This window comes from Onychostruthus taczanowskii, unplaced genomic scaffold (assembly GCF_017590055.1).
Source record: "Onychostruthus taczanowskii isolate IOZ18803 unplaced genomic scaffold, ASM1759005v1 scaffold3, whole genome shotgun sequence".
Classification (NCBI taxonomy): domain Eukaryota; kingdom Metazoa; phylum Chordata; class Aves; order Passeriformes; family Passeridae; genus Onychostruthus; species Onychostruthus taczanowskii.
In genome coordinates, this window is record NW_024500349.1 from 23,788,576 (window position 1) to 23,801,120 (window position 12,545).

Below are 12,545 nucleotides of genomic sequence, written 5' to 3' on the forward strand. Positions count from 1 at the left end.
GAGTGAAAACAACTCACACCAGAATCCAGTGAAACAATCACCTGTGGGTAAACAATCTCCAAACACATTCCAAAGCAGCAAAACACGGGAGAAGCGAGTGAGACAAGAATTGCTCTCCTTTTTCTCTGAGGCTTCTCAGCTTCTCAGGAGAAGCTCCTTTTTCAGGAGAAAAATCCTGAGCGAAAGAATTTTTCAGAGAATGCGAACACCACATTCTCCAGCGCCGTAGCTTCTCAGGAGAAGCTCCTTTTTCAGGAGAAAAATCCTGAGGGAAAGAATTTTTCAGAGAATGTGAACGCCACATTCTCCAGCGCCGCTTTTTTATCACCAGCCCTATCTGTTTAGAGTGGAGCCGCAGAGCCGGCGCTGGCTCCCACCTCCCCCGGGGCACACGAGGTGCAGGGAGCGAGCAAAGTGGCGTTCCCATGCTGCAGAGAGCCCCGGGCACCAGGCAGTGCTGGCACAGGCCACCAGGTCAGTGAGACATCGTCTGGTGCTCTGGGGATGGAGGGAGCGGCTCCTCCCCGGGCTCCGAGCGGAGACACGGGCAGGGGGAACCGCCTGGCTGGGGAAGGAAACGAGGACATTCATTTCTGAGCCAACCTGGTTAACTATTTCTGTATTTCTGTCTGGCAGCGCAGAGGAAAGGGCTGGGCAGAGCCCTGAGCAAAGCCATTGTCACCGGCAGGAAAAAAAAAAAATACAATAAAGTAAAAAAAGATGATAGAAACGTGCCTGGAGGAATTTGGCTCGGGTTCGCGTTTGAACCGGCTTCAGGTTTCCGAAGCAGAGGTTTCCGGATGCACGGCGGGTGTTCTCTGGGGCTGTAGGTAGGGAACAGGGTTTGGGGTCGTGGATTAACCCTGCCTCGATCCAGAAGGTAACACAGAGAAGGGATGGGAGCACCCAGAGGTGCTCAGGGCTGGGCTGGCAGTGATGCCTCGCCCCAGTGGGCTGTTTTCCCGTGATTTTGCCCATTTCCATCCCACCGTTGGTGCCACCAGAGGCTCGCTGCCCCCTGCCCTGTGTCACCAAGCTGTGCAAGTCTCACACAGACTTGCACAGCTCCCAGCCAGTTTAAAAGGGTCTGAAAAAGGGTCAGAAATAACAACGCAAAGCAGGAACGCGGCCTCAGAGGTGCCGAGCTCCCTCAATCTGCCAAAACAGACCTGGTCTCTGGGGAAATGGGGATTCTGGGTGTAAACCCCTCAGAAAATAGGGTTTTGTGACCTCACCACCGTCCTGGCTCCTGTGGAGCAGCTGGTGCCACCCTGTCACCCCGCTGTGATGGTGACAGGGCCCAGCTGGTGGTGGCACCTCCCAGGGATGACGAGAGGGGACGAGGCTGTGGAGTGTCATTAGTGATCAGGGTGATGGGACTGAGCCTGGGGGAAGCTGGGGAGCACTGCTGCTCTGTGTTGCTCACAGACATGCCAAAAATATTCCATGGAAGGACAAGATGCAGCCAGAATTTCAAGCGGATGGGAAATCAAAGTCTCCCTGGCACGGGGAGCTGGTGGCATCTGCGCCTCCTGAGGGACCTCCAGCCTCTGCTGGCCTGGGATTGCCAAAATCACCCTCAGATCCTCACCTTGCTCAGCCTTTCCCACACCTCCACACCCAGTGGATCCAGGAAAAGTTGGCATCCACCTCCAGAGGATGGAGAAGGAGCAAAAAGGCAAAGTGCACAAGAAAGAGAGTGTGCAGCTCTTAGAGGAGCAATTCTGACCTGCTCAAGGGCTTGGCGTGTCCTTATAAAGTCACTTCACCCCTCAGGGACAGCTCAGGGTGGGACACGGGGTCCTCACCTTCTGAGGAGGCAGCCAGAGAAACAGTGGCACAACCCACAGCACCAAAAAATGGGAGATTCAGGGAGATAAATTATTCCAGCAAAGTTTATTCCCATGTGCCTTAATTAATTTATAGCATGGGGCTGCTCCTTTTCTATCCATGATCCCTGTCTTTTACTGCCACAGCCCCAGGTTGCAACGTGCAGAAACGCCACAAAAACTCCTTTATTTTCCCTTCTCCTGGCAGCAAGGAGCAGAAACCACGTGGATGTTCACGGCTGGTCACCACAATCTCCAAGGGACAGAGCGGGTCAAAGGGAGCTGGGCAGCCCCAAAACTGACCCTTGGGTGAGTTTTGGGTGAGCACTGGGTGGAAGAACTCCAGCCAGGCTGTAAATGACAGGAGAAGAGGGTTTTCCCCAGCACTGGGATCAATCAGGAATACCATCTTGCTGGGGAAGGAGGGGTTTCCTTGTGACACACACACAAATAAAACCCTCCTGGTATTTTGGTCTTGGACAAGACCCAAGGATTGTCTGGGAAATGGCTCTCCCAGCTTGCAGGAGGTGCAGATTCCCCATCTGCCTCATGGCCCTTTTCCCGTTCCCATTGTCTGGAGCTGGGATTTCCTCCCTCTGCCTCTCTAAGGAAGCTTTGGACACAGGGCAGGTGCCCTCCTGTGGCATTGCAAGGAAATTTGGGGGAAGGAGAAGGTGCCTGTGGCCTCCCGGGATTTAAGGGACTCTGTTTCCCTTTGGGGGGCTCATGGAATGTTTGCTCTCCTCCCACCAGGAGAGGACACAGCTCTCTGCCATCAAGCAGAGCTTAAATAAATCCATTCAGCCCAGCTCCTGTGCTTGGGAGAGATGGGAAGGGCTTTTTGGGATGGGAGGAGATGATGGAGGGAGGAATGCTCTCCCAGACCATGAACAAGGGGGCGTCAGGAACTCCTTCCAGCCCCCCTGTCCAGGAAAACCTTTGGACAAACACTGGTGGCAACTAAATCTGCAGAGATCTGGAGGTAGAAGGGACACAACTCAGGGTCATGCATCAGGAATGTTTGCTCTCCTCCCACCAGGAGAGGACACAGCTCTCTGCCATCAAGCAGAGCTTAAATAAATCCATTCAGCCCAGCTCCTGTGCTTGGGAGAGATGGGAAGGGCTTTTTGGGATGGGAGGAGATGATGGAGGGAGGAATGCTCTCCCAGACCATGAACAAGGGGGCGTCAGGAACTCCTTCCAGCCCCCCTGTCCAGGAAAACCTTTGGACAAACACTGGTGGCAACTAAATCTGCAGAGATGTGGAGGTAGAAGGGACACAACTCAGGGTTATGCATCAGCCACGGGGAAAACCCTGAGGATTTTGAAGGATGGGACAATTAAAAGCTGTGGAACTTCAACAGCATCTCCCCATGAGGTTCATCTCAGGAGCTTGAGGTGGGGATGAACCCTGAGGATTTTGAAGGATGGGACAATTAAAAGCTGTGGAACTTCAACAGCAACTCCCCATGAGGTTCACCTCAGGAGCTTGAAGTGGGGATAAAGGATCCAAGTTAGAGATCCCACCCCAGAGGAGCATCCTGGGGGTTTGGTAACCAAAGGAGAGTTTTCTCTCAAGGAAGGCTGGCCAAGAAGTTCAGGCCACCTAGGAGCAGGTTCAGCTCCCACTGGCGTGGTGCTGCCAATCCACGGGCTCCCCCTGCCTCAGTTTCCCCAGCTGCACAGGAGGGAACACAGCCTTTGCAAGGTGTTTGGGATGTGAAGATGAAAAGGGCGCTCACAGCCTTGGATCTTATTTCAAAAACAAGCTAAAAGCACCTTCCAGAGAAGATAAACTTCTCACGGATTAGAGACACCAGCTGCAAATCCACATCTGCTGCTGGGATGAGCCCCCCTGGCTGCTGCTCTCCAGCTGTGCCCGGCCTCACAGCCCAGCTCAGGATGCAGGAGCAGGGGGATCTAAGCTGATGATCCCAAAGCCAGGAGGATGCAGATCCCGAAGTTTGCAGAAACCTCAGGAATGGAACACAGGAGCAGCAGGAAAATCAGAATCTGGTGCTCCTCCCCCCAGCTCGGGTGGTCTGAGATAAGAGGAGGTTTGGGATGGGCAGGAGGTCCCAGAGCTCAGAGGGGCTTCACAGAATCCCAGAATGGTTTGGGGTGGAAGAGACCTTAAGGATCAACCTCATTCCACCCCATAGCAGGGACACTTCCACTGTCCCAGGCTGCTCCAACCCGGCCTTGGGCACTTCCAGGGATCCAGGGGCAGCCACAGCTCCTCTGGGAATTCCATCCCAGCCCCTCCCCACCCTCACAGGGAAGAATTCTTTCCTTTTTCCGTGGGGGACAAAAAGCTAAACCAGGGCTGGTTTCACCCCAAACTGCCCGGACGTGGATTTGCAGTGCCCTGCGTGCCGGGGGATGATTCACTCCAGCAAAGCGTGCACAAACCGATGCCAAATAGGGATGTAGCGGCTCTCACCCCGGCAGCAAAGGCACCACAGGAACACTCAGTCTCAGCAAACGCATTTCCCACCCTAATAACTGGGAAAGGGCAGAAAACGAGGAGCGGGGTGGGAGCAGAGCGGGGCGCAGCACAGGGAGGGGATCTGCGACGCGCCGAGCTGAAAAACCACCGGCAAAACGAGGAGGAGGGAGAGCAGAACAAAACGAACACGAAAGTAACATACGGAGAAGAGCTGGGCTCGGTCCTTCCCAAAACTGTCCCATCCTGGCCAGCTGCGGATCCCTGGATCCCCGTCCGGGGCCGCTCCCAGCGCCGCTCTCCTCCCTCCCACCCGCGCTCTGACGTGGAGACGGGAAAACTCCTCTGGATCTGCTGGATCTGCACCCCGGCAGACAGCAAGGATTCCTTGCCTTCCCCCTCGGTGTTTTTGGATTTTCCTTCTCAGCCCGAATGAAAAACGACAGAAAAAAAAAAAAAAAAAAAAAAAAAAAGAAAAAGAAAAAGAGAGAGTGCGATGAATTCAACTCGCTCGCGCTGACGGAGCGGTGTTTATGGAAAAAAAAAAATCAAATAATTCAAATAGTCGGAGAGTTTAGGGCTAAAAATAGCAAAAAGAGCTCCTCGGAGCAGGAGAGGAAGGCGGGAAGCGGAGGTGCTGCGGCAGGATAAGAATGTTTCCTTCTTGTTTGGGATTTCTTTTCCTTTCTGCTCCAAACCTGGTGGAAAGTTGGCCACAAACTCTCCCTGCCCTTAAACACTGCAGCACCACCAAAAAATTCATTTGTCCCCCACAGTTTTTACGCCCAAAGCACTGCCCGTTGCTGAAATTTTGTATTTTAGTGGTTTTTGTTGACCCGAGGCTCCTATCCCAACCCCGTTTTGCAGGGCAGGGGGAACAGCTGGAAGGGAAAACAGCTGGAAGGGGACAGAGGGACACTCTCCTCCTCCCTCAGCCCCTCCTGCTCTCTGCCAGAGGGATTTTTTTTTTATCTTCTCCCCCCTGTGCACATCCCTGCTGCAGAGGGGGGGATGCTGCCCCTGACTCAAAGCCACGAACAGGGATTAAATAATTTCCACAACCTTTGGCACGCTGTCGTCCGTTCCTCCCCGTTGCCAACCCGCATGACTTTATGGCTGACCTCACAAAAATTGATGTTTTCCTTAAAGGCCCCGAGTTGTGAGGGGAGATTTGGCTTCCAGGAGTCCAAGTCAGTGAGGTTTTGCTCGCTGCAATTAAAGAAAACCCCCGAAACTGAACAAATTTGGCATGAAGAAGGCCCTAAACCTTTAAAATCTGGTGGCTCTTCCTCTCTTGAACCTCAGCATGTCCTGAGCAGCTCCCACCGTGTGAAGCTCCTCAAAATAAACTTGTTTTTCCTGGTTTGAAGGAAATTTTAAGAGATGTCCTTGCTCCTCAGAACAGCTGGGATGGGGCAGCCAAGTTTTCACCCCCTGATTGAATTTCTCAAGCGTGTTTTCTGCTCTGCAGCTGCTTTGGGGGAGGAACAAGCTGGGAGCAGCCTGGCTGACTCTGCAGGATTTATGGGATCCCAGGAGGAGTTTTCCAGAGGAAATCAGCTCCTGGATGCTCCAGGGATGGAGGAGGAGGAGGGAGGAGAGAGGAAGCACCACAGCACTTGCTCCTGCAGCTCAGTCACGAGCCCAAAGTTCAGCCCAAATCCGAGGATTTCGAGGAATTTTGGGCAAGAAAATGCATAGGGAAATCGGTTTTGTAACCACACAGCTCAAAAATAACTTTAAATATGCTCCTAAAAAAAATATCTCAGCCCTGCTCTGTATCAGACTCTGAGCAAACTCTCATTCAGCCTTGTGTAAAAGGGGTCTGAGCAAAATCCTGGATTCAAATGTTAAGGGATTCTCCAGACCCCAAGTGGAGTTGGTTTTCTGTATCTTATGCAAATATTTAATGCAAAACATTTTGCTGGCTTAGGAAGGAATTGTCATTTTCATGGCTCTCAATGCTGCCTTTATGCATGCAATATATAAAATATAATAAATACACAATATTTTATAAGGATCAATAAAACAGTGACACAGCCTCCTGGGTTGAAGAACTTCATTTCCCTCCCAATGTTTTGCTCCCAAATCCACAATCCCTCCCTGTCAGTGCCCCCCAACAGAGACCCATTCTGGTTAGGTGGTGACAATGAAAAAAACCATAGAAAACATTTAAAAAAACCCATAAAAACATTTAAAAAGTAAAACAAAATAAAACTTAGATAGATAATGAGATGTGCACAAGAGCAGTTCCCACTGCTGAGAATTTTACCTTATGTAGTCCTTTTTTGTATTTTTGTTAAGGTTTAAAAGGTTAATAAACCTTTTAAATTTTCAAAGTGAGCGGTTGTTTCTCACAGCATTAAAAAGAATTTACCCATCATTATAAAAAAACCCTATAATAACAACTTCAAACCTTAAGATCCTACAAAAGAAGTTACATCAACTTTATTCCTACCTCAACTTACCTCAAAAATAACCTTAAAACAATTAAACCAATTAGAGTATTAGCTAAATATTTAAAAAATCAATACTACTGCCATTACAATTAACAACACAATAATTATGTTATGTCATGTCAAAATAACAAATTATTGTGTTATAATAAATTATTATATTATGTATATATTACATAAATTATGTTATGTAATAATAACAAATTATGTTATATCATCATAATAAATTTATGAGTTATGCCATAATAACTAATTATGTTATGCCATAATAACAAATTATGCTATGCTATAATAGCAAATTATTATGTTGTCATAATAACATTTTATTATGCTGTGTTATGTCAAAATAACAAATTATTATATTATGCTATATAATAGTAATAAATTATTATGTTATGCCATAATAACAAATTATGTTATGTTATATCATAGTAACTAATTTTTGTTTTTATATAATAATAACACATTATTATGTTATATTATGTCAAAATAACAAATTATGTTATGCTATATCATAATAAATGATGGTTTTTTTATAGTAACAAATTATTGTGTTGTGCTATGCCATAATAACAAATTATTGTGTTATGCTATCTCACAATAACAAATTGTTACATCATAATAACGAATTATTACGTTATGCCATAACAAATTATTATGTTATGTTATAATAACAGATTATTATATCACAACACCACATGATTATGTTATAATAACAGATTGCTATATCACAATACCATATTATGTTATGTTATATCACAACACCAAATTATGTTATAATAACAGATTGTTATATTATATCACAGCACCATATTATTATGTTATGTTATAATAGCAGATTGCTATGTTCTATCACAACACCAAATTATTGTTATGTTATATCACAATACCAAATTACTATGCTATATCACAACACCAAATGATTATGTTATGTTATAATAGCAGATTGTTGTGTGATGTTATATCACAATACCATATTATTATGTTATGTTATAATAGCAGATTGCTATGTTCTATCACAATACCAAGTTATTACGTTATATCACAATACCACATTACTATGCTATATCACAACACCAAATTATTACATTATGTTATATCACAATACCACATTATGTTATGTTATAATAGCAGATTGCTACATTATATCACAATACCATATTATTATGTTATGTTATAATAGCAGATTGCTATGTTCTATCACAATACCAAGTTATTACGTTATATCACAATACCACATTACTATGCTATATCACAACACCAAATGATGATGTTCTATCACAATACCACATTACTCTGCTGTATCCCAGCACCAAGTTATTATGCTATATCACAATACCACATTACTCTGCTATATCACAACACCAAACAATTATGTTCTATCACAGTACCACATTACTATGCTGTATCCCAGCACCAAATGATGATGTTATATTAAAATACCACATTACTATGCTATATCCCAGCACCAAATGATGATGCTATATCACAGTACCACATTACTAAGCTATATCACAGTACCACATTACTAAGCTATATCCCAACACCAAATTATTGTTATATCACAATACCACATTACTAAGCTATATCACAACACCAAACGATGATGTTCTATCATAGTACCACATTACTCTGCTGTATCCCATCACCAAATGATGATGCTATATCACAATACCACATTACTGTGCTGTATCCCAGCACCAAGTTATTATGCTATATCACAGTACCACATTACTAAGCTATATCACAACACCAAACGATGATGTTCTATCATAGTACCACATTACTCTGCTGTATCCCAGCACCAAATGATGATGTTATATTAAAATACCACATTACTATGGTATACCACAGCACCAAATGATGGTGCTATATCACAGTACCACATTACTAAGCTATATCACAACACCAAACGATGATGTTCTATCATAGTACCACATTACTCTGCTGTATCCCAGCACCAAATGATGATGCTATATCACAGTACCACATTACTAAGCTATATCACAACACCAAATGATGATGTTCTATCACAATACCACATTACTCTGCTGTATCCCAGCACCAAATGATGATGTTATATTAAAATACCACATTACTATGCTATATCCCAGCACCAAATGATGATGCTATATCCCAGTACCACATTACTAAGCTATATCACAGTACCACATTACTAAGCTATATCCCAACACCAAATTATTATGTTATATCACAATACCATGCCATTACGCTATGTCACAGCACCAAACGCCGTTCTGTCACAAGCAGCAGCGCTCATGCCCCCCCGGGCCGTACCTGTCCCAGGCAGGAATCGGAGCCGGCGGAGCCGCGGGCGCTCAGCGCATTCCCGGAGCGCGGGCTGGGCACGGAGAGCCCCGGGCAGCCCCAGCTCAGCCCTGCAACAAAGCCAAGGAGGAGCCATCAGCTCTCGCCGGGCATCTCTGCCAGGCACAATACGGCAGCAGTGTCACTGTGCCCTCAATGGCACCATTGTCCCCTCCCCGGCCACGCTCCTGCGGCTGGTGGCACTGGGAGAAGCTGCTGCTCCTCGGACAGTGCTGGATTAAGGGGGGGGGTTTGACTTAGAGTAATTGAGAAGGGTTTTAAAAACTTTTATTTTAGTCTTAGAGCAATTGAGAAGTGCTTTTTAAAAAAATAATTTTAGTTTTAAGTGAAGAGTAAGATAATGCAGATGTCATAATGTATTATAATCAGAAACTGGTTTAATGACAAGTGTTTCTCTGCTTTTATCACACTATACTATAAATCCTTTAAAACTAATCATCTAAAATTACTTCCTATGAGTTCTCCTATATGTGGATTTTATAACTCTATTTCTCTAAAATATCTAGTCTCATTTACAAAACCATCCTTTAAAACTTGTTTCTAATTCCACTTCTCTCTCAACAGTACCTATCCTACTCTATAATGTTTCTAAATCGACAATTCTTGTCTCAAAATTTACATACAAATATATACTATGTAAACCTTCTATCAAACTTTAAAAATTTCCTACAAATTCCTACAAAAGAACTCCTGAAAGGCTTCATGCCACTGGAGAAGAGCAGGAGGCTTGGTTTTCAATCCCAGTTTTGCCTTGACAGCAGCACTGGGGTGAGGTTCCTCCAGGAGAGGAAGGAAATGGGATCTTGGGGGAAATAAATCGGAATTGGGAGGATTGGGGTGAGAACAGGAGGTCACAGCTCACTGATCAAACAGAGGGATGCTCCCAGGGGGATCCTGTTGGGATCCTTGCAGGAGTTTGCATCTGGATGCTGCTTCCAGGGGAAGAGCATGCTGAGGAGCTGGAGGAATCTTAGAATCCCAGATGGTTTGGGTTGGAAATTACCTAAAAGCTCACCCAGAGCCACCCCTGCCATGGCAGGGACACCTCCCACTGTCCCAGGGTGCTCCCAGCCCTGACCAGCCTGGCCTTGGGCACTGCCAGGGATGGAGCAGCCACAGCTGCTCTGGGAAGTGCAGGGAGCATGGTCAGGGCTGGAGGATGGGGGCACAAGGGGAGGCTCAGCAGGGAGACTTCACTGATAAACACAAGTTTTAAATGGGAAAGTGGTGGGAAAACAGAGCCAAAACATCCTCAGAGGCACCCAGGGCCCTGAGGGGCAGCACATCTGTGGCAGCCACGGTGGTGAGGATGCACAAGGAAAGGTCCTGCCTGCCTCTGGAAACACCAGGAGATGCTGCAAGACCAGTGAAATGCCTTCCCTGCAGGATCAAAGGGATCAGGCTGGGTTTCAGACAAAAAAAAAACCCTGTAAAGATCCCAGAGATGCCACCACAGCAACGCTGTGGGGTGAGGCTGCAGCGGGATGACCCCAAGGAGCAGCAGCATCCGTGCTTGGGAAGACAAAGGGTGAATAAAATATTATATATTTAAAAAATATATATGAAAAGGCAAGTGAAAGCGAGAAATGGTGCTGTGCTGGAGGCAGGCTGCTCCTGGGGATGCTGGCAGGGCCAGGGAGTGCAGGCAGCCCCTGCAGGAGGGAGCAGAGGGATGTTCCCAGCTGGGAGGGGGCATGGCCGGGCTGCAGCAGGAAGGAGCAGCCAGACCCCAAAGGATGGAGGGTGTGGGATCACCCTCCCTGTCAGGGCACAACCTGACAGGCACCCACCCTGCCAGGGAGGGAGATGATCCCTCTGCTCCGGGCTGTGGCACCAGTTTCTCCTCCCCAGCCAAACTGGGGTGCTTTTTTTCTCCCTCCAGTCCATGCCCCCACATCCAGGAGGCATCCCAGGATTTCAGGCATGTTCAAAGCAAGGGATGCAGCTCACATATCCTGCACTTCCAGCTAGGAAAAATAATAAATCTCCTCTATTTTCTCATCCTATACCCAGCATATCCAGGTCAGCACATTGGTGGTGACTGGAGCATTGCTTTTGGCTTTTTGAGTTTTTTTTCCATCTCCTCCATGCTGACCCCAAGTCAGGGAGCCAGGCCATCCCAAAAGTTCAATGCCCACCACACAGACCCTTTGTTTTCCATCAAGAACTGATACAAACAGGAGCAGCAACCCCTGTTTCTTCAGGGAATATCTGCAAATTAATGCTGGGCTGATGACTTGGGAATCTTCCCTGTGCCCACTGGACCCAGCTCCCAGGGGTCTTATTCCCTACATGGCTTCAATAAAAATAAACCCTAATAAAAATAAACCAAATAAAATTTTATAAATATAGTTTTTTATAAATATAAAAATAATAGAATAATGTTATTTATTTTATAATAATATTTTAAATAATAAGATGTGGAAATTGAGGAATATAAATCTATATATGCCCAGCTCCACCTGGATACTGAAATTTTGCCTTTTCTGCCTCCCTTCTTTTTATCCCCTCTTTGCATCTGCGGAGATGGGGAAAGTAAAATCCAGAAAAACATCCTGTTTTCCCTCCTTTTTGTGGCTGGACAGAGAGGAATCAGGCATCAGGAGGGGGATGCATCCCTGATTCCACAAGCATCCGGTCGCTGGGGTGGCTGTACCAGTTGCCACGGCACAATGGGAATTGCAGATGGCTTCTGCTTATTTACAGGGCTGGAGTCATGTCCGGGACAAGCAGACTCACAGCTGCTGCTGCTGGAAAAAGCCGAGCCTGTACTGGATTCCTGAGTTTTGGAGGCTGGGAGCAGGGCTGGGCAGGCTGGGCAGGGGGAGGATGCCAGGCTGTGAGTGCCATCCCGGCCGGAGCCGGCCGCGGGTATGGATCGGCGTCCTGCGCTCTCCAGGGATGACACAGTTGCACGTCCAGTCGATGTGGCTGACCCAAATACAGCACCCAGCGAGGCAGGCACAGCCTCCTGAGCCGGCTGCCAGGGCCACTCTCAGCCTCGTGGAGCTGATGGGCACGGCAGGACTCCTACGAGCAGCCTGGAGCATCCCGAGCCACGGGATGCTTGGCAGAAAATTCCGTCCTCCCACTCAACTTCCTTCCCAGAGGCAGCACAGGCAGAGAAAAGCCTTGCAGGAGCAAATTTGGCTTTGGCCAAAAGCCCTGCAGGAGCAACGCTGTGGCCAAAAGTCCTGGAGGAGCAAATTTGGCTTTGGCCAAAAGCCCTGGAGGAGCAATGCCACGGCCAAAAGCCCTGGAGGAGCAATGCCATGGCCAAAAGCCCTGGAGGAGCAAATTTGGCTTTGGCTAAAAGCCCTGGAGGAGCAATGCCGTGGCCAAAAGCCCTGGAGGAGCAATGCTATGGCCAAAAGGCCCTGGAGGAGCAAATTTGGCTTTGGCCAAAAGCCCTGGAGGAGCAATGCCATGGCCAAAAGCCCTGGAGGAGCAATGCTGTGGCCAAGG

General features: G+C 47.2%; 1 protein-coding gene across 1 annotated transcript in view; it reads right to left on the reverse strand.

Annotated features, from left to right (window-relative positions):
- Window positions 1-4,616, reverse strand: part of GJC2 (gap junction protein gamma 2) — a 34,866-nt gene extending 30,250 nt beyond the window's left edge. The window contains exon 1 of the mRNA XM_041408829.1: window positions 4,481-4,616. The gene's annotated coding sequence lies outside the window, so the exon portion shown is untranslated. The remainder of the gene's footprint in view (window positions 1-4,480) is intronic.
- Between the last annotated feature and the right edge of the window lie 7,929 nt (window positions 4,617-12,545).